The sequence below is a fragment of the Rhinoraja longicauda genome, chromosome 19 (assembly GCF_053455715.1).
Source record: "Rhinoraja longicauda isolate Sanriku21f chromosome 19, sRhiLon1.1, whole genome shotgun sequence".
Classification (NCBI taxonomy): Eukaryota; Metazoa; Chordata; class Chondrichthyes; order Rajiformes; family Arhynchobatidae; genus Rhinoraja; species Rhinoraja longicauda.
Window position 1 is genome coordinate 23,775,656 of NC_135971.1, and position 25,970 is coordinate 23,801,625.

Sequence of the window (25,970 nt, forward strand, 5' to 3'; positions counted from 1 at the left end):
CCTGTACTCGCTGGTGTTTAGAAGGACGAGGGGGGGACCTCATTGGAACTTACCGAATAGTGAAAGGACTGGATAGAGTGGATGTGGAGAGGATGTTTCCACTAGTGGGAGAATCTAGGACCTGGGGTTACAGCCTGAGAAATAAAGGACGTTCTTTTAAGAAGGAGATGAGGAGAAATTTATTTTGTCAAAGAGTGGTGAATCTGTGGAATTCTTTGCCACAGACGGCTGTGGAGGCCAAGTCAATGGATATTTTTAAGGCAAGGATAGATTCTTGATTAGTACGGGTGTCGGTGGTTATGGGGAGAAGGCACGAGAATGGGGTTGGGAGGGAGAGATAGATCAGCCATGAATGAATGGTGGAGTACAAATCTACTCTTTACAAAATGTCCATTGACTTGGCAATGAATTCCACAGATTCACCATCCTCTGAATAACAACATTCCTCCTTGTCTTCTTTCTAAAGGCAATTCCTTTTATTCTGACGTTATGGCCTCTGATCCTTGACTCTTCCACCTGTGGAAACATCCTCTCCACATCCACTCTATCCTGTAAAGGTCTGTAAAGGTCGGGAAGTTGGAGAGAGGATGACCATTGGCTGAAAACACAAGGTAATGGCGGAAAAGTTGGTGCAGTGTGTTTCCTGCAGGATGTGGGAAGAGAGGGATGTCGCTGGAGCTTCTGGGAGCTACACCTGCAAGATCTGTGTCCAGGTGCAGCTCTTGAATGGACGTGTGGTGGAGTTGGAGAGGCAGTTGGATGACCTCAGGGCCATCCGGGAATGCGAGAGTTTCCTCGACAGGAACTATTGTGAGGCTGTCACGCCAAGGGTCCAGGTCGAGCGAAGGTGGGAGACTGTTTCAGGGGGGAGTGGACGTGGACGTGGACTACAGGAGACCCCAGTGGCTGTGCCTATTGCAAATAGGTATACCCTCTTGGGAACTGTCGGGGCAGAAGACGTTTCCAGTCCGAGTGGCGGACCTGTTGGCAAGGATACTCGACAGGGGAGACCGAAGTCAGGAAGAGCCGTAGTGGTCGGTGACTCCATCGTCCGAGGGACGGACAGAAGATTCTGTGGCAGCAGGAGGGACTTGAGGATGGTCTGTTGCCTCCCTGGTGCCAGGGTTCAGCACATCACGGACCGGTTTCAGAACATCCTAGTGAGGGAAGGCGATCAACCTGAAGTCGTTGTGCACGTGGGCACGAATGACGTCGGGCGGAAGAGGAAGGAGGTGCTACAGCGGGAGTTTAGAGAGTTAGGAAAAAGACTGAGAAGTAGGACGTCGAAGGTGGTTATCTCTGGACTGCTACCGGTACCTCGCGCTGGTGAGGCCAGGAACAGAGAGATAGAGGGTATGAATTTATGGCTGAGGGGCTGGTGCAGAGAGCAGGGATTTAGATTTCTGGACCACTGGGATTTCTTCTGGGCCTGGGATGACTTGTACAAAAGGGACGGGTTACATCTTAACAGCAGGGGGACAAACATTCTGGCAGGCAGGTTTGCTAGTGCGACACCTGTGGCTTTAAACTAAGTAGTGGGGGGGAGGGGTTAACAAATTGGGAATATGAAGATGAGGTTAAAAGGAATACAGGAGATATTGCAGAAGACTCTCGGAAGAATGGGAACAGAAGTTCTAGAGGGGAAAAGAGATTAAGGGCAGGGCCATTTGTGACCGATGTGAGAGGGGAGGTAAATACAGAAGTTAAAGTGTTGTACTTAAATGCGCGTAGTATAAAAAATAAAGTGGATGAGTTTGAGGCTCAGTTAGTCATAGGCAAGTATGATGTTGTAAGGATCACTGAGACATGGCTACAAGAGGACCAGGGCTGGGAACTGAATATTCAGGGGTACACAACGTATAGAAAAGACATAAGAAAATAACTGCAGATGCTGGTACAAATCGATTTATTCACAAAATGCTGGAGTAACTCAGCAGGTCAGGCAGCATCTCGGGAGAGAAGGAATGGGTGACGTTTCGGGTCGAGACCCTTCTTCAGACTGATGTCGGGGGTGGGACAAAGGAAGGATATAGGTGGAGACAGGAAGATAGAGGGAGATCTGGGAAGGAGGAGGGGAAGGGAGGGACAGAGGAGCTATCTGAAGTTGAAGTATAGAAAAGACAGACAGGTGGGCAGAGGGGGTGGGGTTGCTCTGCTGGTAAGGAATGATATTCATTCCCTTGCAAGGGGTGACATAGAATCAGGAGATGTTTAATCAGTATGGATAGAAATGAGGAATTGTAAGGGTAAAAAGACCCTAATGGGAGTTATCTATAGGCCCCCAAACAGTAGCCTCGACATAGGGTGCAAGTTGAATCAGGAGATAAAATTGGCGTGTCACAAATGTAATGCTACGGTGGTTATGGGAGATTTCAACATGCAGGTAGACTGGGAAAATCAGGTTGGAAATGGACCCCAGGAAAGAGAGTTTGTAGAGTGCCTTCGAGATGGATTCTTAGAACAGCTTGTACTGGAGCCTACCAGGGAGAAGGCAATTCTGGATTTAGTGTTGTGTAATGATCCTGATCTGATAAGGGGACTCGAGGTAAAAGAGCCATTAGGAGGCAGTGATCACAACATCATAAGTTTTACTCTGCAAATGGAAAGGCAGAATGGAAAATCGGAAGTGTCGGTATTACAGTATAGCAAAGGGGATTAGAGGCATGAGGCAGGAGCTGGCCAAAATTGACTGGAAGAAGGCCCTAGCAGGGAAGACGGTAGAACAGCAATGGCAGGTATTCCTGGGAATAATGCAGAGGTTGCAGGATCAATTTATCCCAAAGAGGCGGAAAGACTCTAAGGGGAGTAAGAGACACCTGTGGCTGACGAGGGAAGTCAAGGACAGCATAAAAATTAAGGAGAGGAAGTATAACATAGCAAAGAAGAGAGGGAAGACAGAGGATTGGGACTCTTTTATAGAGCAACAAACGTTAACTAAAAAGGCAATACGGGGAGAAAAGATGAGGTACGAGGGTAAACTAGCCAATAATATAAAGGAGGATAGCAAAAGTTTTTTTAGGTACGTGAAGAGGAAAAAAATAGTCAAGGCAAATGTGGGTCCCTTGAAGACAGAAGCAGGGGAATTTATTATGGGGAACAAAGAAATGGCAGACGAGTTAAACCGTTACTTTGGATCTGTGTTTACTGAGGAGGATACACACAATCTCCCAAATGTTCTAGGGGCCGGAGAACCTAGGGTGATGGAGGAACTGAAGGAAATCCACATTAGGCAGGAAATGGTTTTGGGTAGACTGATGGGACTGAAGGCTGATAAATCCCCAGGGCCTGATGGTCTGCATCCCAGGGTACTTAAGGAGGTGGCTCTAGAAATAGTGGAAGCATTGGAGATCATTTTTCAATGTTCTATAGATTCAGGATCAGTTCCTGTGGATTGGAGGATAGCAAATGTTATCCCACTTTTTAAGAAAGGAGGGAGGGAGAAAACAGGTAATTATAGACCAGTTAGTCTGACATCAGTGGTGGGGAAGATGCTGGAGTCAATTATAAAAGACGAAATTGCTGAGCATTTGGATAGCAGTAACAGGATCATTCCGAGTCAGCATAGATTTACGAAGGGGAAATCATGCTTGACAAATCTACTGGAATTTTTTGAGGATGTAACTAGGAAAATTGACAGGGGAGAGTCAGTGGATGTGGTGTACCTCGACTTTCAGAAAGCCTTCGACAAGGTCCCACATAGGAGATTAGTGGGCAAAATTAGAGCACATGGTATTGGGGGAAGGGTACTGACATGGATAGAAAATTGGTTGACAGACAGAAAGCAAAGAGTGGGGATAAATGGGTCCCTTGCGGAATGGCAGGCAGTGACCAGTGGGGTACCGCAAGGTTCGGTGCTGGGACCCCAGCTATTTACGATATACATTAATGACTTAGATGAAGGGATTAAAAGTACCATTAGCAAATTTGCAGATGATACTAAGCTGGGGGGTAGTGTGAATTGTGAGGAAGATGCAATAAGGCTGCAGGGTGACTTGGACAGGTTGTGTGAGTGGGCGGATACATGGCAGATGCAGTTTAATGTAGATAAGTGTGAGGTTATTCACTTTGGAAGTAAGAATAGAAAGGCAGATTATTATCTGAATGGTGTCAAGTTAGGAAGAGGGGATGTTCAACGAGATCTGGGTGTCCTAGTGCATCAGTCACTGAAAGGAAGTATGCAGGTACAGCAGGCAGTGAAGAAAGCCAATGGAATGTTGGCGTTCGTAACAAGAGGAGTTGAGTATAGGAGCAAAGAGGTCCTTCTACAGTTGTACCGGGCCCTGGTGAGACCACACCTGGGGTACTGTGTGCAGTTTTGGTCTCCAAATTTGAGGAAGGATATTCTTGCTATTGAGGGCGTGCAGCGTAGGTTCACTAGGTTGATTCCCGGAATGGCGGGACTGTCTTATGTTGAAAGGCTGGAGCAATTAGGCTTGTATACACTGGAATTTAGAAGGATGAGGGGGGGATCTTATTGAAACATATAAGATAATTAGGGGATTGGACACATTAGAGGCAGGAAACATGTTCCCAATGTTGGGGGAGTCCAGAACAAGAGGCCACAGTTTAAGAATAAGGGGTAGGCCATTTAGAACGGAGATGAGGAAGAACTTTTTCAGTCAGAGAGTGGTGAAGGTGTGGAATTCTCTGCCTCAGAAGGCAGTGGAGGCCAGTTCGTTGGATGCTTTCAAGAGAGAGCTGGATAGAGCTCTTAAGGATAGCGGAGTGAGGGGGTATGGGGAGAAGGCAGGAACGGGGTACTGATTGAGAGTGATCAGCCATGATCGCATTGAATGGCGGTGCTGGCTCGAAGGGCTGAATGGCCTACTCCGGCACCTATTGTCTATTGTCTATCCAGGCCTTTCACTGATTCGGTAAGTTTCAATGAGGATCCCCCTCATCCTTCTAAACTCCAGCGAGTACAGGCTGAGTGCTGACAAACGCTCATCATATGTCGACCCACTCATTCCTGGGATCATTCTTGTAAACCTCCTCTGGACCCTCTCCAGCACCGGCACATCTTTCTTCAGATATACGGCTATCTGCTCAGGAGATAATTGCTCGCAATAATCCAAATGTGGTCTGACCAGTGCCATATAAAGCCTCATCATTACATCCATGCTTCTTGTATTCCAGTCCTCTTGAAATAAATATTTCTCCAAACAAAGCTCTTCCCTCAGTGCAAGTGTACAGCAGTCCAGTGCCTCAGCTTTACTTCCCCATATCTTCTCTACGACACCGGGTGGCGCCACCAGCACTGGCTGCATCGCCAATAGTCTGTCTGACCTTTCTGCTGCTTTGTTATTTTATGCATGTGTTAAAAGTATGTTTTAGCGTTTTTTAGTTTGTTTTGGGTGGGGGGAATTTGGGGAAACATTTTTTTCAATCTCTTACCTCGACGGAGATGTGATGTTTCTCCGTATCGTTTCTCCGTCCCCACTGCGGCCTAACATCGAGGAGTTGGCGGCCTTTCCTGGAGACCGGCCTGGCGCTTCAAGCCGCGGGCATAGCGCGGACGTTAACATCGTGGAGCTTGCAATCCTTTGCCGGGGATCAACTGTGGAGAGCTCCAACCGCGGGGCCTGTGGACTTTAACACCGTGAAGCACGCGGTCTCTGGTGAGAAGAGGCCGACTCAGGAGCTCCATGCCACGGAGTGTTTTTTCCAACCGTCCTGACACGGGGAGTTTCGATCGCCCCGACGCGAGGGCCTCGGACATTTGGCAGCGGCAACTGCGGACGGTTCAGCAGCCCCGACCGCGGGTGAACAAAGAGGAAGATGTTTGAACTTTATTACCTTCCATCACAGTGAGGAATGTGAAATCCGCTGTGGTTGATGGTTATGGTAAATTTTATTTTATGTAGCTGTGTGCCTTGTTGCTTTTCACTTAGTATGGCTGTATGGTAACTCAAATATCACTGTACCTTAATTGGTACATGTGACAATAAATTGATCTTGAAATCTTGAAATCGTGACTGACGTTAGGATTAGAGCCCTGGAATTACCTGGTTTATCCCCGCTGCCCTTCTCGAATAAAGGAACCACATTTGACAATAGACAATAGGTGCAGGAGGCCATTCAGCCCTTCGAGCCAGCACCACCATTCAATGTGCTCATGGCTGATCATTCTCAATCAGTACCCCGTTCCTGCCTTCTCCCCATACCCCCTGACTCCGCTATCCCTAAGAGCTCTATCTAGCTCTCTCTTGAATGCATTCAGAGAATTGGCCTCCACTGCCTTCTGAGGCAGAGAATTCCACAGATTTACAACTCTCTGACTGAAAAAGTTTTTCCTCATCTCCGTTTGCTGTCCTCCTGACCTCTTGGACTTCACCCGTTAAAATGAGCAGTATGGATCTCAGCCAGGTACAAAGCAATCTCCTCCCATAGCAGCCTGGGCTACAACCATCGTAAATCTCCTCCAAGGTATCTAATATTTCCTTTTTAATGGTAACATGTTCTAACGTTCAAGAAATGCAATATCCTTCCTTTCAGTAATTACAGAGCAGAGGTCAGTGAAGCCCAGTGCAAATTGGAGAAACAGCACCTCATATTTCACTTGGGCAGTTTACACCCCAGCGGTATGAATTTTGACTTCTCTAACTTCAAGTAATCCTTGCTTTCCCACCCTCTCCATCCTTCTCCTTCCCAGTTCTCCGACCAGTCTGACCGTCCCCCTGATTACATTGTATCTCTGTTTGCTTTGTTGTCACCTTCCCCTAGTTAGCAGTGATCTATTCAGTCTGAAGAAGTGTCTCGACCCAAAACGTCATCCATTCCTCCTCTTCAGAGATGCTGCCTGACCCTCTGCGTTACTCCAGCTTTTTGTGTCTATCTTCGTTGTAAACTAGCATCCGCAGTTCCTTCCTACACAAAGGAGAGGTTTTCATTTCAGACTTCACCTAGACCTTGTGGTTCCATATAGAGATGGGTCCCTAATGGGTCCTATCCTTTTACTGGATACACGGTGGCGCAGCGGTAGAGTTGCTGCCTTACAGCGCTTGCAGCGACGGAAACCCGGGTTCGATCCCGACTACGGATGCTGTCTGTACAGAGTTTGTATGTTCTCCCCGTGACTGCGCGGGTTTTCTCCAAGCTCTTCGGTTTCCTCCCACACTCCAAAGACGTACAAGTATGTAGGTTAATTGGCTTGGTGTATATGTAAAATTGTCCCTAGTGTGTTTAGGATAGTGTTAATGTGCGGGGATCGCTGGTCGGTGCGGGCTCGGTGGGCCGAAGGGCCTGTTTCCACGCTGTATCTCTAAACTAAACTAAACTAAAACATAAAATGCTTTGGACCTGTCCTTAATCTTGTGATACATTTGTGTCCCTCTTTGCACTTGTAATAATTTTTTAATTACCGCTCTATACTTCTAACACTCGAAGTATTCACCCTGGGTGGCACGGTGGCGCAGCGGTAGAGTTCCTGCCTCACAGCACCAGAGACCCGGTTCGATCCTGGCTACGGGTGCTGTCTCTATGAAGTTTGTACATCCACCCCGTGACCCGCGTGGGATTTCTCCAGGATCACTGGGTTCTTCCCACACTCCAAAGGCGTGCAGGTTTGTAGGTTAATTAGCTGGTATAAATGCAAATTATCCCTGGTGTGTGTAGGATGGACACACACGTTTCCATCAGGGAATATCAGTGAGGGAAAGGTGACGGAGGGAGGGCCAGAGAGAGAGGGGGGCAAAAGAAGGAGGGAAAGGTGATGGTGGAAGGGAGAAGGGGGTAGGTAGAGGGAGGAGGTATTTAGACAGAAAGAGAGAAAGACACGGCAGAGAGAAAGAGAAATGAGCGAGAGACATCAGAGCATGGGAGAGGCATTTGGGAAAGAGAAGGGTGTTGGTGGGCAGGAAAGATGATGTAGAGAGGTGACGAGAGGGTGAGGGGTAACAGAGAGAGGGAAGCGAAGGTGATGCGGAGCGGTGAGCAGTGTCGGAATAACGGAAAGAGGTCATGGAGAGGAACAGAGAGAGTGGTAGAGAGAGATCATGGAGATAGGTGTGATTAAAAAAAGAGTGGCAGACAGAGGGGGAGAGAGGTGACAGAGGGGGAGGCGACAGAGAGTGGTGCAACAAGAGAGGTGATGGTGAGTTGGGCAGTGGGAGAGATTACAGAGAGTGGGGCAGTGAGAGAGATGACAGAGTGTGGGGCAGTGGGGGAGATTACAGAGAGGGGCAGTGGGGGAGGTTACAGAGAGGGGCAGTGGGGGAGATGACAGAGAGTGGGGCAGTGTGGGAGATTACAGAGAGTGGGGCAGTGGGGGAGATTACAGTCATTAGAGGGAAATAGAATAGGGCGGCATGGGGCGCAGCGGTAGAGCTACTGTCTTACAGCACAAGAGACCTGGGTTCGATCTTGACTACGGGTGCTGTCTGTACGGAGTTTGTACGTTCTCCCCATGACCTGCGTGAGTTTTCTCTGAAATAAACTGAATATCCTCCCTGTACACTTTATGGAGCCCAGAATAAGGCACAATACCCAATGACCTGGGTCAGCATAAGTTCCTACCTTTGTGAACCAGTTAATAAAGCCCCAGATTATATTTTGTTAATTCATCTTGCTTCCTTCAGTCTTTCTTGTGTTTCCCTTTACCACATCCTTGCCTCAATACCAGTGTCTGGTTGTTATTTCTTTTCTGCAAGAAACAAAAACATCACGTGATTTCTCAGAACGTTCTGATCAAGATTGCTGTAAATAGAGCAGTCAGTTACAATAATCTCCAGAGGAAACATAGAGTGGTGAAATAGGCAGGTAATTACAATGATGATGTGACTTTAAAAAGGGCAGTGTTAGTAGTCAGTGACAAGATGGTATTACTGGGGGTTGCTGCCGTACAACGTCAGAGACCGGGGATCGATACTGACTACGGGTGCTGTCTGTATGAAGTTTGCACGTTCTCCCAGTGATGTGCGTGGGTTTTCTCCGGGTGCTCCGGTCTCCCCCCACATTCCAAACGCGTACAGATTTGTAGGTAATAGGCTTGGTATGAATGTATATGTAAAATTGTCCCCAGTGTGTGTCGGACAGCGTTAGTGTGCGGGGATCGCTGGTCGGTGCGGACTTGGTGGGCTGAGGGGCCTGTTTCCGCGCAATATGTCTACAGCATTACATTCCGTGTAAAATTACAGCTAATAATTTTAGCTGTACTAAAATTATATACAGCTAATTATGGATCAAAGTTCTGATCATGTCACTGTGTGGAGTTACTGTATACTGAGGCAAAGGTCCATTGTTAGTGCTATGATCAGGATGAACCCATGCCTTTAGCACTAAAAAAACAAACACACAGATGGATACACACCCCCACTGTAGATACCCTGATACATGAACAGAACACAAAGTGCTGGAGGAACTGTGGTTTGTAGGCTCATTGGCTTGGTATAATTGTAAATTGTCCCCAGTGTGTGTAGGACAGCGTTAGTGTGCGGGGTCGGCGTGGACGTGGTGGGCCGAAGGGCCTGTTTCTGCACTGTATCTCTAAACTAAACTAAAGACTGATAAAGGGGCAGGTGGAGAGATGCAGAGGGTGGTCGTGGAGAAAGCTCAGTCCTCAGGTTCTTGCTCATGTTTGGATGAGGGCGGGAACTGCAGAGGGGATGCGAAAGCATGTCATGGTACTTACGACCATGCGAGTGGAGGGTTGAAAGAGTAATGCAGCGGTCACAGAGGGTGGCATGTTCAAGGAACAGGCAATGGTATCTGCAGTGGAGACAGAGCAACTGTACCTCACTGTGCTTGCCAGCAGTGTGTTTGAACTGCATCAACCCCCATGAGAGACATAAAATCCTCATTAAATCCTTTCCAAAACTGGTACTCCTCACTTGAGCCCCATGCCCACTGGTTGCAAAGGCCGCAACAGTTAAGTGGAGACTGGCGGTGGGAGACGTGCTCATCACCAGCAATGAGGTCCTGAGGCAATGACCAGAGAGGCAACATGCACATCTGCCAAGATGTCCCATCTACACTAGTCCCAACTGCCCACATTTGACCCATAACCTTTCCTCTCCATGTACCTGACCAAATGTCTTTTCAATGCTGTTATAGTACCTGCCTCATGTATCACCTCTCGCAGCTTGTTCCTTACACCCACCACCTTCTGTGGCTCCTATTAAATCTTTCCCCTCTCACCTTAAAGCCATGTCCTCTGGTTTTTAATTCCCCTACTCTGGGTAAAAGGCTCTGCACCCTACCCTATGATCAGAGATACCTCTATAAGATTACACCTCATCTTCCTGCGCTCCAAGGAATGAAGTCCTAGCCTGCCCAACCTCTCCCTATAGCTCAGGCCCTCAAGTCCTGATGACAAGGTCCTTGTTGAGGTTGATGTTGAGTAACTTGGTAACAGGACTCTCCGATCTCCATGCTGCTCCCAGGGATGTTAACCAAGATTAGATCTCAAGTCTTACTGGAAGATCATAACCTTGGAGAAAGAAGCACTTTGGTCTGCCTGAAACCTGTTGGACATTCAGTACAAGGGAAAGTTGCCAAACTGCACATTCTAGGCTTCTGAAGTGCATGCTGAGGGACACACTGAAGCTAATGCAGCCAATACAAAGAATTTGTGGGGAAGAACTACAACACCAGGAGACATTGTTGAGAGGGGCAAGATTTAGCAAAGAAGTCCTTCTGCAGTTGTATCGGGCCCTGGTGAGACGACATCTGGAGTATTGTGTGCAGTTTTGGTCTCCTAATTTGTGGAAGGACGTCCTTGCTATTGAGGCAGTGCAGCATAGGTTCACAAGGTCAATCCCTGGGATGGAGGGACTGTCATATGAGGAAAGATTGGAAGGACTAGACTTGTATTCACTGGAGTTTAGAAGGATGAGAGGGGATCTTATAGAGACGTATAAAATTATAAAAGGACTAGATAAGCTAGATGCAGGAAAAATGTTCCCAATGTTGGGGGAGTCCAGAACTAGAGGCCACAGTCTAAGAATAATGGGGAGGCCATTTAAAACTAAGGTGAGAAGACTTTTTTTCACCCTGAGAGTTGTGAATTTGTGGAATTCTTTGCCACGGAAGGCAGTGGAGGCCAATTCACTGGATGAATTAAAAAGAGCGCTAGATAGAGCTCTAGGGGCTAGTGGAATCAAGGGATATGGGGAGATGGCAGGCACAAGTTGCTGATTGTAGATGATCAGCTATGATCACAATGAATGGTGGTGCTGGCTCGAAGGGCCAAATGGCCTCCTCCTGCACCTAGTTTAGATGTTTCTATGTTAATTGAGCTCCGTAAATTGAACCTGATGTGTAGGATAGAACTAGTGTATTGGTATTCGCTGGTCGGCAGACTTGGTGGGCTGAAGGGCCTGTTTGCACGCTGAGTGTCTAAACTATACTCCTACACAGATCAGTAAACACAATCAGAGCTTGTGGAATTGTTAGGTACCATGCCAGTTTAAAATGACGTGTTTTCCAAATATTAAGCAACGTTCAATTCACTCAAATTACACATGTACAATTAATTAGTTTAATTTAGTTTAGAGGTATAGCGCGGAAATACTTCGGTCCACCGAGTTAACACTATCCTACACATACTCAAGACAATTTACACTCACACCAAGCCAATTAACCTTCTAACCTGTACGTTCTTGGAGTTTGGGAGGAAACCGATGATCTCGGAGAAAACCCACGCAGACACGGGGAGAACGTACAAGCTCTGTACAGACAACACCCATATCCAGTATCGAACCCAGGTCTCTGGTTTTTATTAACGGTTTGCAATTATTGGGACTTTTTTGCTTGTTATTTATTACAGTGGAAGGTGTGGAATTTCTGGATATTAAAGGCATTAAGTGATGCGAGGGTGACACAGCATCAAGTACAGGTCAGGTCAGGCAGCATCTCTGGAGAACAGATAGGTGATGTTTTGGCCCCGAACCCTTCTTCGGAGTCACGATGATTTAAGTTTATTATGTTTAGGAAGGAACTGCAGATGCTGGTGTACACCAAGTGTGACTACCTGCTGAAGTTCTACCTGTCCCCGGTGTTGCAGATGCCACGCAATGTGCAAGTCAACTGTACATTGCTGCACCATCAGTCGTTCTTGGAAAGGTTCTTCTGGACCAACACCTTTGACCACAAGTCACGGGCAGGGGTCAGCACAGAACTTCTTGCATGCACTGTAGGAAAAGGACTCGATGGATCCTGTGGCGTGGTTCCCTGAGCAGAATGCCCAGCTTGTCAGGCAAAATGGCTCCACCGGAACTTGCCAACGAGCACCAAGACGTGGCTTGGCTGGAGGTGAGAGGGCCCCTCCCAGTCAGATCCTTCCCGCAACGGTTTATTAATGGTGGAAGCAATCTTACTACCAGTGCACGCTGCCCTCAGGACGGCTGCTGCAGAGAGGAGACGGTTGCCCACCTTTTTGCAGAGTGCGGATTTGCGAAGAGAGTCGGGAGAATGGTAAATCAAATTTCACTGTACCTTAATTGGTACATGTGACAATAAACCGACCTTGAAACCTTGAGAATGATGCAAGGGTCCTTTTTTACAGTTCATCACAATCAGCTCCATAACATAGGACACTCTGATTTATGGACTGTTCCCAGGGACACATTCGGAGAGTACGTCATGTTTCTGGAAGATCGTCAACTCGGTGAAAGATGCCCTTTCGGCGACTGGTCCAGTCCAGACTACAGGAGCACATGCTGAGGGACTCGCTGAAGCTCGGTGCAGCCAATGCCAAGGCTCCGTGGGGAAGGACCACAGGCTGAGTCCTTCTGCTGCTGGACATTGGTGGACATAGTCCTTGTCTCAAACAAGAGAATGGATATCAACCCAGGGACCTCATGAGTGGCAGGGGTGGTTGGTATAAGAATAGTTTGCAAACACTACATAATATAACAATAATGAATATATAAATGCTGAGAATATCAGAAGAGACTTTTGCACTTTATTTGGTAGATATATTTTTTCTGAGTGGTTGATTTTAGGTTAAAAAATCTGCACTTTGTAGAAAGGAACTGCTAATGCTGGTTTATGCCGAAGTTAGACACAAAGTGCTGGAGCAACTTGACGAGAGTTAATCCAGCACTTTTATCTTCTGCACTGCCACTGAGAAAGCCAAGTGTCCAGTTGCAAGGGGAGGTTTCAGGGGCTTCAGTCTTGGATGAGTTTGGATGGGATGATGGTGTTGAACGGCAAGCTGCATTCGATGAACAGCAGCCTGACATGTGCGTTTCTGTTATAGAGAAACATGTGCGTTTCTGTTACACATCTGTGGAGTCATTTAAGTTCATTGGAACCATCATCACCAAGTACCTTAAATGGGGGGCCACCATCGACTCCACAGTCTAAAAGGCCCAACAGAGGATGTACTTCCTGCGGCAGCTGAGGAAACACAATCTGCCACAGGCAATGATAGTCCAATTCTATACTGCCATCGTTGAGTCCATCCTCACCTTCTCCATCGTGGTCTGGTTTGGCTCAGCCACCAAGCACGACATCCGGAGGCTGCAACAAATTGTTCGATCAGCTGAGGTGGTTGTTGGCAGCAACCTTCCACCCCCATTGACGAACTGTACACTGCAAGGGCCAAGAAGTGAGCAGGCAAGATCATCTCTGACCCCTCTCACCCTGACCACAAACTCTTTGAAGCACTTCCCTCTGGAAGGCGACTCCGGACTGTCAAAGCAGCCACAGCCAGACATAAAAACAGCTTTTTTCCGCGAATAGTAGCTCTACTCAATAACCAAAAGTCTGTAGTCTCTTTTTGCTCTGGTTTATTTCACTCACATGTTTAAACGTAATGTTGTATTCTTAATGTTTTATGCTTTATTCTTAATTGCTTACTGTATGTTCGTGTTGTTACTTGCGAGCAGAGCACCAAGGCACATTCCTTGTATGGGTACATACTTGGCCAACTTATTTATTCATTCATTCAGATGATGCAGAGCAGAGAGCCAGTGAGATGCCATCTGTAGTTGACCCGTTTTAGTGATCGGCAAACTGAAGCGGTGGTGAGAATGGAATTCATTTCTACCATAGCCAACCTCTCCAAGCACTTCATTTGGTAGATGTACATACCACCATATGGTAATGGAAAATACTCGCTTCTAATAGCACATACTGCACAGGAACTTGCCCTTTGACACGCAACGTCCTTGTTGAACACGTTTCCAGGTTAAACTGCATAAGATTCATATCCCTCCATTTCCTGTCTATCGAAAAGCTTCTTAAATGCCATTCTCGTATCTGCCTCCACTACCAGCCCTGCCAGCACATTCCAGGCACCCTCCACCCTCTCGTGTTTAAAAAAGAAACTTACCCTGCACGTCTCCCAAGTGTCTTTCCATTCAACACAGAAACGTAACGGGCCAAGCAAAGTTAGGGTCAGCTGCTCGGTGCATATTTTAGCATGGCTGTGGGCAGTCGTGGCTGGCACATGTGTTCTCCTGAGATGTTGCCTGACCCGCTTAGTTCCTCCAGCGCTTTGCGTCTTTTTTTTGCAAACCAGCAACTGCAGTTCCTTGTGCTTCCAGTGAAGCATGAAACTTGGGTGATTACTGTAGCTGTGACGGGTAACTGTGCCCCACACAACTCTGCCATTAGCTGTACATCACACAGTACATTACACAAAGTGCCCTCATTTGGCACTTTTGTGATCTGATGCTTGTCATTAATTGTTCCGTGTTTCTAGGAATATTAAGAATGAAACTGCCCTTCTTCATTCGAGTCTAGGAAGAGGAACCCACTACAACCCTTCACAAGTTCAGAATATCCTTTCTCTGCAGATATCGCAGCTGGCATTGGAGTCAGCTCTAGTATTTGCTCCAGGCATCTCGGTACATCAGAGCACCCAGCGCAAGGCTTGTGGTCAGTCCAGTGAGGTTCTGGCTCTGTACTCAGCACTGACTGTGCCCAGCGAGACCATTCGTCCCGTCGCCAGCGCTGCAATCCGCTTACAACTGCAGACGGTCGCTTCCTTGATCGGTGAGTGAAATAGATTCACGTCCCAGAGAGACTCAAGAACCTAAACATGCGGGAATCTTCAGCAAAAGAAGCACTGGAGGAACTCACACTGTAGGAGGGTCCCGACCTGAAATGCCTTCTGTCCATTTCCCTCCACAGATGCTGCCTGTTCCTCCAGCACTTTGTGTTCTGCTCATGTATCAGGGTATCTGTGTAGTGGGGGTGTGTATCCACCTCTGTGTGTTGGTTTTCTGAGTGCTAAAGGCAGGGGTTCATCCTGCCACAGCACTGATAGTGCACTACAGTGTAGTCACTCCACACAGTGACTACGTGATCAGAATATTGCACCATAATTAGCTGCACATTTCTGAACATAAAATACATAAAACAGATATTGAAGGTGTGTTGCGTTTTACAGCAGCAAATAGCAGGGCTGTGAACACCGAGGACACGTGTTATATTTAGTTTGAAGAAAGGACCCGACCCCAAACGTCACCTATTTATGTTCTTCAGAGATACTGCCTGACCTACTTAGTTACTCCAGCACTCGGTGTCTTTTTTAAAAAATGTTCCAGCATCTGCAGTTCCTTTGTGTCTCCCTTGTATATTTTGCTTCAGCTGATTTATGTTGCTTTCGCCATCCCATAAAGCTACCAGTTAGAACAGTTGGGGCCTGCCTTGATCTCGGGTCTTGTTGCTTCGGATGGAGGTTTCCTGTTGAACAACAGGCTTCTGGGTGGGGGATGTGTTAATTTACCCAGGCAGACGTCTCGGACAAACACTTGGGTTCAAGCCTGCAGACATTAGTGGGCGGGTGATTTTCTTTATTTAAAATATAAATTTTTCTCAGAATAAATAATATATACAGAACAGAAATTGTGCAAAACTCTATACAGTAATGTCACAATCAGTAGTATTTGCTTCTAGCTTTAAAGAAGTCACCTTTGCCATCCCCAGCAGATTGTGACCCCCCCCCCTTCTCCCCCCCAATGCCCCACAGCGGACAGACCCTAGACTGTGGTCCACCCACACACAGTCTTGCCATCAACCGCACCGAGCTTCAGTGTGTCCCTCAGCACGTACTCCTGCAGTCTGGAATGGGCCAGTCGACAACATTCCCCGATGGACGTCTCGCGGTGCTGGGAAGTCACAAGATTTTGTGCGAACCAAAGACTGTCTTTCACCGAGTTGATGATTTTCCAGCAGCACTTCAATGTGTCCTTGGGTACATCCAAAGAATCAGAGAGCCCTCCGTTATGGGGCTGTTTGGGATGAACCGTGACAAGGACCCTTGCATCGGGATCTGAAACCCCTCTCTGTGACGAGGTGGGCAACTGTCTCCTCTCCGTAACAGCCGTCCTGAGGGCTGTGGCATGAGATGTTCCGTGCTGACCACTGCACATCACTTCACTTCCTCTCCAATCTCTGCTCCTCCTAATTTTGTCCATCATTTGACCCCACAACCTCTCTGCAGTCTCTCTTCATAACTCTCAGACAACACCCACATAATGTCCCAGGATATCTCCTCTGCATCCTCTCCAGGGATCATGCCTTTCCTATTGTGTGGTGAGCAAACTGCAGACCATAGTACCGAGGTCATGTGGCGATGAGGATATAATGACTCTCCAATAGGGTACAGAGCAACGTTTCTCAACCGGGGTTCCCAGGTTTAATTTCATATTCGTAATTTTATTATACACATACGGCATATACTAGGACAAAATCTTGGGTATTAGAATAAAGTCTTCAGCCTGTTATCTATATGCTAAAACCCTCGTTTGTTTGTTTGTTCCTGAACAACAGCCAAAACGGTACACGACATCGTGACAATTTTAGGCCCACTTTACTCACCGTTGTCCCTATGGTGCTAATGGAAGACGTTTCATTGAAATCAGTGTTATATTTTTAAAGTTATTCACATTTTAAAGTTTAAATCTATCTCCTAGGGAGGGAGGGGGGATAAGGGGGGATGGATTGGGGGGGAGGGGAGGGAGGAAGGGGGGATGGGAGGGGAAGGGTGGACAGAGGGGGGAGGAGGGAGAGGGGAGGAGAGGGTGCTGCAACATTGCCGGAGAGGCTTGGGCCCAACGGGTCCACATCATTTAAAAGTATAATAATCCAAGGGGATATATTTAGCAACGTCTATACGGCGTCAGTGTCAAACGGCCTTTAGTGGTCAGTGGACAGGAGCTGTACGTGACAGATTCGTGTTTCATGAAGTGACTCACTCGAGTACAGACGCATGCACGGTCTCCATCAGTCTTGTCTGTGCTTCCTAGCGTGCAGGTACTGTCCCTCATTCATCTATGTTATTTAGTAATTTTTGCCGATCATTTAGGGATGTTATATGAATTTTAAAGATTTAAGTATATTTATGTATGCTTTTGTTAGTTTATGAAAAGTTTGTGTGCGTTGTTTTCTCTCTCTCTCCTTATGAGGTCTCTTGAACAAACAGTATGATTTCCGTTGGGTTTGTTTTTTTTGCATTGTCAATAAATTTGAGAAAAATGCCGGGGTTCCCCGAGACATGAAAATTATTTCAAGGGCTCCGCAAGGGTAAAAAGGTTGAGAAGCGCTGATACAGAGAGTCTGAGTGAGTGGATGTGTTAAAGTTTGTTTTCTCTAGACAGACAACAATGCAACAAAGTTAGTGGTAAAACAGTAAAGTCTTTATTACTCCAGGCGGGAGTGGGGAGGTCAGCACCGGGTGTCTTCAGATACCCAAGCTCAGCTCGTGTCCCACTCCCCGAAACAAAGGACAAAACGGTCTAGTTATATCTTTTTCTTATCAGTGAATGAGGTGGCACCACTCACATCATGCCCATACAAGGTAGAGAAAGAAATAAGACCATGTCCATATAAGGTATTAAGAAGTCATCAGTAAGTCAGGTTTTTTTTAGAAATAAAGCAATCACAGCTTATTCTTATTATTTTTTTAGCAAAGCCAACTAAAGGCCAGTTTTTTTCCCACCGTAAAAGTACATGCTGTACTTCTCTAGGTTAGACACAGCTTTATCTTTTTCTGCTTAGCTAAGCAATTTACAATGTGCAAGAAGCCGGCAACCATTTTGTGACCTGTTTCTTTTGTAAGTACTTAGACTCTTTCAGATGGACAAATGGAATTTAATATGGGGAAGTGTTGTCATTATGCACTTGGGTAAGAGGAATCTGGTGAGTTTCGATTCTGTGACTGAAATGGAAACCTGGTCAGGAAGGTTCAGAGAGACTTTGTGTGAGGGGAACATGTAGTTTTGGGACAACAATTTCACAAGTTATAGGAGTAAAATTAAGCCATTCAGTCCATTGAGTCCACTCTGCCATTCAATCATGGCAGATCTCTGCCTCCTAATCCAATTTTCCTGCGTTCCCATCACCCTTGACCCTTGATTTTAGGTTAAAAAATCTGCACTTTGTAGGAAGGAACTGCTAATGCTGGTTTATACCGAAGATAGACACAAAGTGCTGGAGCAACTTGACGAGAGTTAATCCAGCACTTTTATCTTCTGCACTGCCACTGAGAAAACCAAATGTCCAGTTGCAAGGGGAGGTTTCAGGGGCTTCAGTCTTGGATGAGTTTGGATGGGACGATGGTGTTGAACGGCAAGCTGCATTCGATTAACAGAAGCCTGACATGTGCGTTTCTGTTATACAGAAACATGTGCGTTTCTGTTACACATCTGTGGAGCCATTTAAGTTCCTTGGAACCATCATCACCAAGGACCTTAAATGGGGGGCCACCATCGACTCCACAGTCTAAAAGGCCCAACAGAGGATGTACTTCCTGCGGCAGCTGAGGAAACACAATCTGCCACAGGCAATGATGGCCCAATTCTATACTGCCATCGTTGAGTCCATCCTCACCTTCTCCATCATGGTCTGGTTTGGCTCAGCCACCAAGCACGACATCCGGAGGCTGCAACAAATTGTTCGATCAGCTGAGGAGGTTGTTTGCTGCAACCTTCCACCCCCCATTGACGAACTATACACTGCAAGGGCCAAGAAGTGAGCGGGCAAGATCATCTCTGACCCCTCTCACCCTGACCACAAACTCTTTGAAGCACTTCCCTCTGGAAGGCAACTCCGGACTGTCAAAGCAGCCACAGCCAGACATAAAAACAGCTTTTTTCCGCGAATAGTAGCTCTACTGAATAACGAAAAGTCTGTAGTCTCCTTTTGCTCTGGTTTATTTCACTCACATGTTTAAACTGTAATGTTGTATTCTTAATGTTTTATGCTTTATTCTTAATTGTTTACTGTATGTTCGTGTTGTTACTTGCGAGCGGAGCACCAAGGCACATTCCTTGTATGGGTACATACTTGGCCAATAAACTTATTTATTCATTCATTCAGATGATGCAGAGCAGAGAGCCAGTGAGATGCCATCTGTAGTTGACCCGTTTTAGTGATCGGCAAACTGAAGCGGTGGTGAGAATGGAATTCATTTCTACCATAGCCAACCTCTCCAAGCACTTCATTTGGTAGATGTACATACCACCATATGGTAATGGAAAATACTCGCTTCTAATAGCACATACTGCACAGGAACTTGCCCTTTGACACGCAACGTCCTTGTTGAACACGTTTCCAGGTTAAACTGCATAAGATTCATATCCCTCCATTTCCAGTCTATCGAAAAGCTTCTTAAATGCCATTCCCGTATCTGCCTCCACTACCAGCCCTGCCAGCACATTCCAGGCACCCACCACCCTCTCGTGTTTAAAAAAGAAACTTACCCTGCAGGTCTCCCAAGTGTCTTTCCATTCAACACAGAAACGTAACGGGCCAAGCTCAGTTAGGGTCAGCTGCTCATTGCATATTTTAGCCTGGCTGTGGGCAGCCGTGGCTGGCACATGTGTTCTCCTGAGGTGTTGCCTGACCCGCTTAGTTCTCCAGGATTTTGCGTCTTTGTTTTGCAAACTAGCTACTGCAGTTCCTTGTGCTTCCAGTGAAGCATGAAACTTGGGTGATTACTGTAGCTGTGAAGGGTAACTGTGCCCCACACAACTCTGCCATTAGTTGTATCTCACACAGTACATTACACAAAGTGCCCTCATTTGGCACTTTTTGATCTGATGCTCGTCATTAGTTGTTCCGTGTTTCTTGGAATATTAAGACTGAAACTGCCCTTCTTCATTCGAGTCTAGGAAGAGGAACCCACTACAACCCTTGAACAAGTTCAGTATATCCTTTCTCTGCAGATATCGCAGCTGGCATTGGAGTAAGCTCTAGTATTTGCTCCAGGCATCTCGGTACATCAGAGCACCCAGCGCAAGACTTGTGGTCAGTCCAGTGAGGTTCTGGCTCTGTACTCAGCACTGACTGTGCCCAGCGAGACCATTCGTCCCGTCGCCAGCGCTGCAATCCCCTTACAACTGCAGACGGTCGCTTCCTTGATCGGTGAGTGAAACAGATTCACGACCCAGAGAGACTCAAGAAGCTAAACATAGGGAATCTTCAGCAAAAGAAGCACTGGAGGAACTCACACTGTAGGAGGGTCCCGACCTGAAATGCCGTCTGTCCATTTCCCTCCACAGATGCTGCCTGTTCCTCCAGCACTTTGTGTTCTGCTCATGTATCAGGTTATCTGTGCAGTGGGGGTGTGTATCCACCTCTGTGTGTTGGTTTTCTGAGTGCTAAAGGCAGGGGTACATCCTGCCACAGCACTGATAGTGCACTACAGTGTAGTCACTCCACACAGTGACTACGTGATCAGAATATTGCACCATAATTAGCTGCACATTTCTGAACATAAAATAGACAAAACAGATATTGAAGGTGTGTTGCGTTTTACAGCAGCAAATAGCAGGGCTGTGAACACCGAGGACACGTGATATATTTAGTTTGAAGAAGGGACCCGACCCCAAACGTCACCTATTTATGTTCTTCAGAGATACTGCCTGACCTACTCAGTTACTCCAGCACTCGGTGTCTTTTTTTTAATGTTCAAGCATCTGCAGTTCCTTTGTGTCTACCTTGTATATTTTGCTTCAGCTGATTTAATGTTGCTTTCGCCATCCCATAAAGCTACCAGTTAGAACAGTTGGGGCCTGCCTTAATCTCGGGTCGTTACTTCGGATGGAGGTTTCCTGTTGAACAACAGGCTTCTGGGTGGGGGATGTGTTAATTTACCCAGGCAGACGTCTCGGACAAACACTTGGGTTCAAGCCTGCAGACATTAGTGGGCGGGTGATTTTCTTTATTTAAAATATAAAATTTATTCAGAATAAATAATATATACGGAACAGAAATTGTTCAAAACTCTATACAGTAATGTCACAATCAGTAGTATTTGCTTCTAGCTTTAAAGAAGTCACCTTTGCCATTCCCAGCAGATTGTGACCCCCCTTCCCCCCCCCCCCAATGCCCCACAGCGGACAGACCCTAGACTGTGGTCCACCCACACACAGCTTTGCCATCGACCGCACCGAGCTTCAGTGTATCCCTCAGCACGTACTCCTGCAGTCTGGAATGGGCCAGTCGGCAACATTCCCTGATGGACATCTGGGAAGCTGGGAAGTCACAAGATTTTGTGCGGACCAAAGAGTGTTTTTCCCCGAGTTGATGATTTTCCAGCAGCACTTCAATGTGTCCTTGGGTACATCCCATGAATCAGAGAGCCCTCCGTTATGGGGCTGTTTGGGATGAACTGTGACAAGGACCCTTGCATCAGGATCTGAAACCCCTCTCTGCGACGAGGTGGGCAACTGTCTCCTCTCCGTAACAGCCGTCCTGAGGGCTGTGGCATCAGATGTTCCGTGCTGACCACTGCACATCACTTCACTTTCTCTCCAATCTCTGCCCCTCCTAATTTTGTCCATCATTTGACCCCACAACCTCTCTGCAGTCTCTCTTCATAACTCTCAGACAACACCCACATAATGTCCCAGGATATCTCCTCTGCATCCTCTCCAGGGATCATGCCTTTCCTATTGTGTGGTGAGCAAACTGCAGACCATAGTACCGAGGTCATGTGGCGATGAGGATATAATGACTCTTCAATAGGGTACAGAGCAACGTTTCTCAACCGGGGTTCCCAGGTTTAATTTCATATTCGTAATTTTATTATACACGTACGGCATATTCTAGGACAAAATCTTGGGTATTAGAATAAAGTCTTCAGCCTGTTATCTATATACTAAAACTCTTGTTTGTTTGTTCCTGAACTACAGCCAAAACGGTACACGATAGCGCAACAATTTTAGGCCCACCTTACTCACCGTCGTCCCTTTGGTGCTAATGGAAGACGTTTCATTGAAATCAGTGTTATATTTTTAACGTTATTCACATTTTAAAGTTTAAATCTATCTCCTAGGGAGGGGGGGTGTAAGGGGGGGTTGAGGGGGGATGGAGTGGGGGGGGGAGGGGAGAGGGATAGGGGGGAGGGAGGAAGGGGGGATGGGAGGGGGAGGAGGGAGAGGGGAGAGCGGGAGAGGAGAGAAGAGGGTGCTGCAACATTGCTGGAGAGGCTTGGGCCCAATGGGTCCACATCATTTAAAAGTATAATAATCCAAGAGGATATATTTAGCAACGTCTATATGGCGTCAGTGTCAAACGGCCTTTAGTGGTCAGTGGACAGGAGCTGTACGTGACGGATTCGTGTATCATGAAGTGACTCACTCGAGTACAGACGCATGCACGGTCTCCATCATATCATATCATATCATATATATACAGCCGGAAACAGGCCTTTTCGGCCCTCCAAGTCCGTGCCGCCCAGCGATCCCCGTACATTAACACTATCCTACACCCACTAGGGACAATTTTTACATTTACCCAGCCAATTAACCTACATACCTGTACGTCTTTGGAGTGGGGGAGGAAACCGAAGATCTCGGAGAAAACCCACGCAGGTCACGGGGAGAACGTACAAACTCCTTACAGAGCAGCACCCGTAGTCAGGATCGAACCTGAGTCTCCGGCGCTGCATTCGCTGTAAAGCAGCAACTCTACCGCTGCTTGTCTGTGCTTCCTACCGTGCAGGTACAGTCCCTCATTCACCTATGTTTTTGTTAGTTTATGAAAAGTTTGTGTGCGTTGTTTTCTCTCTCTCTCCTTATGAGGTCTCTTGAACAAACAGTATGATTTCCGTTGGGTTTTTTTTTTTGCATTGTCAATAAATTTGAGAAAAATGCAGGGGTTCCCTGAGACATGAAAATTATTTCAAGGGTTCCGCAAGGGTAAAAAGGTTGAGCAGCGCTGATACAGAGAGACTGAGTGAGGGGATGTGTTAAGGTTTGTTTTCTCTAGACAGACAACAATGCAACAAAGTTAGTGGTAAAACAGTAAAGTCTTTATTACGCCAGGCGGGAGTGGGGAGGTCAGCACCGGGTGGCTTCAGATACCCAAGCTCAGCTCGTGTCCCACTCCCCGAAACAAAGGACAAAACGGTATAGTTATATCCTTTTCTTATCAGTGAATGAGGTGGCACCACTCACATCATGCCCATACAAGGTAGAGAAAGAAGTAAGACCATGTCCATATAAGGTATTAAGAAGTCATCAGTAAGTCAGGGTTTTTTTTAGAAATAAAGCAATCTCAGCTTATTCTTATTATTTTTTTAGCAAAGCCAACTAAAGGCCAGTTTTTTCCCCCCGTAAAAGTACATGCTGTACTTCTCTAGGTTAGACACAGCTTTATCTTTTTCTGCTTAGCTAAGCAATTTACAATGTCCAAGAAGAAGCCGGCAACCATTTTGTGACCTGTTTCTTTTGTAAGTACTTAGACTCTTTCAGATGGACAAATGGAATTTAATATGGAGAAGTGTTGTCATTATGCACTTGGGTGAGAGGAATCTGGTGAGTTTCGATTCTGTGACTGACATCGAAACCTGGTCAAGAAGGTTCAGAGAGACTTTGTGTGAGGGGAACATGTAGTTTTGGGACAACAATTTCACAAGTTATAGGAGTAAAATTAAGCCATTCAGTCCATCGAGTCCACTCTGCCATTCAATCATGGCAGATCTCTGCCTCCTAATCCAATTTTCCTGCGTTCCCATCACCCTTGACCCTTGATTTTAGGTTAAAAAATCTGCACTTTGTAGGAAGGAACTGCTAATGCTGGTTTATACCGAAGATAGACACAAAGTGCTGGAGCAACTTGACGAGAGTTAATCCAGCACTTTTATCTTCTGCACTGCCACTGAGAAAGCCAAGTGTCCAGTTGCAAGGGGAGGTTTCAGGGGCTTCAGTCTTGGATGAGTTTGGATGGGATGATGGTGTTGAACGGCAAGCTGTATTTGATGAACAGCAGCCTGACATGTGCGTTTCTGTTATACAGAAACATGTGTGTTTCTGTTACACATCTGTGGAGTCATTTATCATATCATCATCATCATATATATACAGCCGGAAACAGGCCTTTTCGGCCCTCCAAGTCCGTGCCGCCCAGTGATCCCCGTACATTAACACTATCCTACACCCACTAGGGACAATTTTTACATTTACCCAGCCAATTTACCTACATACCATTTAAGTTCATTGGAACCATCATCACCAAGGACCTTAAATGGGGGGCCACCATCGACTCCACAGTCAAAAAGACCCAACAGAGGATGTACTTCCTGCGGCAGCTGAGGAAACACAATCTGCCACAGGCAATGATGGCCCAATTCTATACTGCCATCGTTGAGTCCATCCTCACCTTCTCCATCGTGGTCTGGTTTGGCTCAGCCACCAAGCACGACATCCGGAGGCTGCAACAAATTGTTCGATCAGCTGAGGAGGTTGTTGGCAGCAACCTTCCCCCCATTGACGAACTGTACACTGCAAGGGCCAAAAAGTGAGCGGGCAAGATCATCTCTGACCCCTCTCACCCTGACCACAAACTCTTTGAAGCACTTCCCTCTGGAAGGCGACTCCGGACTGTCAAAGCAGCCACAGCCAGACATAAAAACAGCTTTTTTCCGCAAATAGTAGCTCAATAACCAAAAGTCTGTAGTCTCTTTTTGCTCTGGTTTATTTCACTCACATGTTTAAACTGTAATGTTGTATTCTTAATGTTTTCTGCTTTATTCTTAATTGTTTACTGTATGTTCGTGTTGTTACTTGCGAGCGGAGCACCAAGGCACATTCCTTGTATGGGTACATACTTGGCCAATAAACTTATTTATTCATTCATTCAGATGATGCAGAGCAGAGAGCCGATGAGATGCCATCTGTAGTTGACCCGTTTTAGTGATCGGCAAACTGAAGCGGTGCTGAGAATGGAATTCATTTCTACCATAGCCAACCTCTCCAAGCACTTCATTTGGTGGATGTACATTGGTAATCGAAAATACTCGCTTCTAATAGCACATACAGCACAGGAACTTGCCCTTTGACACGCAACGTCCTTGTTGAACACGTTTCCAGGTTAAACTGCATAAGATTCATATCCCTCCATTTCCTGTCTATCGAAAAGCTTCTTAAATGCCATTCTCGTATCTACCTCCACTACCAGCCCTGCCAGCACATTCCAGGCACCCTCCACCCTCTCGTGTTTAAAAAAGAAACTTACCCTGCACGTCTCCCAAGTGTCTTTCCATTCAACACAGAAACGTAACGGGCCAAGCAAAGTTAGGGTCAGCTGCTCGGTGCATATTTTAGCCTGGCTGTGGGCAGTCGTGGCTGGCACATGTGTTCTCCTGAGATGTTGCCTGACCCGCTTAGTTCCTCCAGCGCTTTGCGTCTTTTTTTTGCAAACCAGCAACTGCAGTTCCTTGTGCTTCCAGTGAAGCATGAAACTTGGGTGATTACTGTAGCTGTGAAGGGTAACTGTGCCCCACACAACTCTGCCATTAGCTGTACGTCACACAGTATATTACACAAAGTGCCCTCATTTGGCACTTTTGTGGTCTGATGCTTGTCATTAGTTGTTCCGTGTTTCTAGGAATATTAAGAATGAAACTGCCCTTCTTCATTCGAGTCTAGGAAGAGGAACCCACTACAACCCTTCACAAGTTCAGAATATCCTTTCTCTGCAGATATCGCAGCTGGCATTGGAGTCAGCTCTAGTATTTGCTCCAGGCATCTCGGTACATCAGAGCACCCAGCGCAAGGCTTGTGGTCAGTCCA

At 46.6% G+C, this 25,970-nt stretch overlaps 1 protein-coding gene across 1 annotated transcript in view; it reads left to right on the forward strand.

Moving 5' to 3' along the window:
* The first annotated feature begins 14,697 nt into the window (after positions 1-14,697).
* LOC144603199 (stonustoxin subunit beta-like) overlaps positions 14,698-25,970 on the forward strand; it is a 33,478-nt gene continuing 22,205 nt past the window's right edge. Inside the window, exon 1 of the mRNA XM_078416384.1 lies at positions 14,698-14,940. The gene's annotated coding sequence lies outside the window, so the exon portion shown is untranslated. The remainder of the gene's footprint in view (positions 14,941-25,970) is intronic.